Below are 4,221 nucleotides of genomic sequence, written 5' to 3'. Positions count from 1 at the left end.
TTGCTATTATTTTCTCCCATTCAGAAGGCTGTCTTTTCACCTTGCTTATATTTTCCTTTGTTGTGCAGAAGCTTTTAATTTTAATTAGATCCCATTTGTTTATTTTTGCTTTTATTTCCAGAATTCTGGGAGGTGGATCATAGAGGATACTGCTGTGATTTATGTCTGAGAGTGTTTTGCCTATGTTCTCCTCTAGGAGTTTTATAGTTTCTGATCTTACATTTAGATCTTTAATCCATTTTGAGTTTATTTTTGTGTGAGGTGTTAGGAAGTGATCTAGTTTCATTCTTAAAAATATGGAACGCTTCACGAATTTGCGTGTCATCCTTGCGCAGGGGCCATGCTAATCTACTCTGTATCGTTCCAATTTTAGTATATGTGCTGCCGAAGCGAGCACTGGAGAAGACTCTTGAGAGTCCCTTGGACTGCAAGGAGATCCAACCCATCAATCCTAGACGAAATCAGTCCTGAATATTCATTGGAAGGACTGATGCTGAAGCTGAAGCTCTAATACTGTGGCCACCTGATGCGAAGAGTCAACTCATTGGAAAAGACCCTGATGCTGGGAAAGATTGAAGGCAGGAGGAGAAGGGGACAGCAGAGGATGAGATGACTGGCTAACATCACTGACTCAATGAACATGAGTTTGAGCCAGCGCTGGAAGACAGTGAAGGACGGGGAAGTCTGGCATGCTGCAGTCCATGGGGTTGCAAAGAGTCGGACACGACAGCAACTGAACAACAAGAGAGCAACTTATATGAAAGAGCGCCTTATGCTGCCACTGGGGAGCCTCTGTGTGTTTGAGAATAAAAGTCAAAGGGAGCTTTTAGAGACCTCATCATTTCAGAGGAGAAAGGTGGGAAGAAATTAAAAGCAAGCAGGGTTCAGAGGCCAAGCCCAGGACAGCTAAACGCATCGCCAGCCTGCTCTGTGGCAGACACCCATCACCCCACCCACCCATCTGCCAAAACTCTGCCAGGTTTATTCAGCGTTTTTTCACCTTTAATCACTTTGGTCAGATAAGACTTTAGAAATTCATCCTTAGAGTTCAACAGGAACATTTTATGGGGGAGGAAGCAGAGAACTAAGAGATCTAGGAATTCTGATTTTAAATTCATTAGGGTCTTTAGCAGCAGTATTCACACTGAACAAATGAGAGACCAAGAATGGGAATATCTAGAGAATTCGGGGGTTATCCATCCATAAACATTCCTGTGAAATGAGCACACAGAATCCTTTCGATTCTAACAACCCCCAAAACAGCCGTGTGGATGGAGGGAGTTTAGGCAGGGGAGCAGCTCCCTGGAGGACACCTCTCAGGACCACCAGCCTGGGCGGAGTCACCCAGGGGTCAGCAGACCCCTAAGCTGTCCCAAGGGTCCCTGGATCGGGGGGGAAATAGGCTGGGAGGTGGGAAGAGGTGCAAGGAGAGAGGGGACAGATTAGAGAGAGAAACTCACTGAGATCCCTTTAAAACCGCCTCCAATGACAATGATATGTCAGGACACACGGGATGCCAGTGGGAAGGCAGAGCGGCAGCAACTGGCATCATTGCTGGTGGGAAGGCAGCCTGGGCAGCCACCTGGGAAGGTGATACGCGAGGTCTCAGAGAGCTCAGCACTCTCAACCTGCAACCACACCTGCCCCGCGCCCCACGGGTGCCCGGCTGCTGCCTGGGGAGCCGCCCCACCACCTGCACCCCGGGGCTGTCCCCGCGCTGAGCAGACACGGCCCGGCCCGAGAGGGGCCTGAGAGTCAGCAGCAAAGGCTCCTCCACAGACCGACGCCCGGCGGCCAAGTCAGGGCCCCCTGACGGCAGCAGCCCTCCTGAGAACGATGACGGCCGGGCCCTCTGCGTTCCTGCCCCGCACTCCCCAGCCCCTAATCAGCACCAGCAGCGACCCGAACCCACTGCCTGAAGCAAGTCACACACACGCACGCAACACCATCATGCAGACCAGTGCACACACCACTACACACACCAACTCACAGCCCACCTGCGCACACACACCACCTACACTCACACCCCACCTACACTCACACCCCACCTACACATACACCCCAACTCACACACCACCTACACACACCCCAACTCACACCCCACCTGCACACACACTAACTCACACACCACCTACACTCACACCCCACCTATACTCACACCCCACCTGCACACACACCCCAACTCTCACACCACCTGCATACACGCTAACTCACACACCACCTACACTCACACCCCAACTCACACACTACCTACACACACACACCAACTCACACACCAACACACCACCTACACACACAGTTCATAGACCATCTATACACACACACACCAACTCACATACCAGCACATCACATACATACACACCAACTCACACACCACCTGCACACACACTAACTCACACACCACCTACACTCACACACCACCTGCACACACCCCAACTCACACACACATCCCAACTCACACACCACCTACACACACGATTCATAGACCATCTATACACACACACACCAACTCACACACCAACACACCACCTACACACACAATTCACACATGACCTATACACACACACATCAATTCACACACCACCTGCACACACACTAACTCACACACCACCTACACTCACACACCATCTACACATACACCCCAACTCACACACCACCTACACACACACCCCAACTCACACACCACCTACACACACATATACCAACTCACACACCACCTACACACACACACCAACTCACACCCCACCTGCACACACGCTAACTCACACATCACCTACACTTACACACCACCTACACACACACACCACCTATATACACACCCCAACTCACATACCACCTACACACACACCAACTCACACCCTACCTACACACACACTAACTCACACACCACCTACACTCACACACCATCTACACACACACCCCAACTCACACACTACCTACACACACACCCCAACTCACACACCACCTACACACACACGCCAACTCACACACCACCTACACACACAGATACCAACTCACACACTACCTACACACACACAATAACTCACACATCACCTATACTCACACACCACCTACACATATACCCCAACTCACACACCACCTACACACACATATACCAACTCACACACTACCTACACACACACACACCAACTCACACCCCACCTGCACACATGCTAACTCACACACCACCTACACTCACACACCACCTACACATATACCCCAACTCACACACCACCTACACACACATATACCAACTCACACACTACCTACACACACACACCAACTCACACCCCACCTGCACACATGCTAACTCACACACCACCTACACTCACACACCACCTACACATATACCCCAACTCACACACCACCTACACACACATATACTAACTGACACACTACCTACACACACACAATAACTCACACATCACCTACACTCACACACCACCTACACACACACCCCAACTCACACACCACCTACACACACACTAACTCACACATCACCTACACTCACACACCACCTACACTCACACACCACCTACACATACACTCCAACTCACACACCACCTACACACACACCCCAACTCACATACCACCTATACACACACCCCAGCTCACAAACCACCTACACACACCCCAACTCACACCCCACCTGCACACACACTAAGTCACACACCACCTACACTCACACACCACCTACACTCACACACCACCTACACGTACACCCCAACTCACACACCACCTACAGTCACACCCCAACTCACACACCACCTACACACACACCCAAACTCACACACCACCTACAGTCACACCCCAACTCACACACCACCTACACACACACCCAAACTCACACACCACCTACACACACACCAACTCACACCCTACCTACACACACACTAACTCACACACCACCTACACTCACACACCACCTATACTCACACACCACCTACACACACACCCTAACTCACACACCACCTACACACACACCCTAACTCACACACCACCTACACACACACCCAAACTCACACACCACCTACACACACACATACAACTCACACACTACCTACACACACAATTCATAGACCATCTATACACACACACACCAGCTCACATACCAGCACATCACATACATACACACCAACTCACATACCACCTACACACACAATTCACACATGATCTATACACACACACATCAATTCACACACCACCTACACATACACATAC

At 50.3% G+C, this 4,221-nt stretch overlaps 1 non-coding gene across 1 annotated transcript; it reads right to left on the bottom strand.

Moving 5' to 3' along the window:
• Window positions 1–290: 290 nt before the first annotated feature.
• LOC138439957 (U6 spliceosomal RNA) lies at window positions 291–397 on the bottom strand. Its single transcript, XR_011256895.1, has one exon. It is a non-coding gene; the product is annotated as a U6 spliceosomal RNA (small nuclear RNA).
• Between the last annotated feature and the right edge of the window lie 3,824 nt (window positions 398–4,221).

The sequence above is a fragment of the Ovis canadensis genome, chromosome 4, assembly GCF_042477335.2.
Source record: "Ovis canadensis isolate MfBH-ARS-UI-01 breed Bighorn chromosome 4, ARS-UI_OviCan_v2, whole genome shotgun sequence".
NCBI lineage: Eukaryota > Metazoa > Chordata > Mammalia > Artiodactyla > Bovidae > Ovis > Ovis canadensis.
This window is presented reverse-complemented; position numbering and strand designations above follow the sequence as displayed.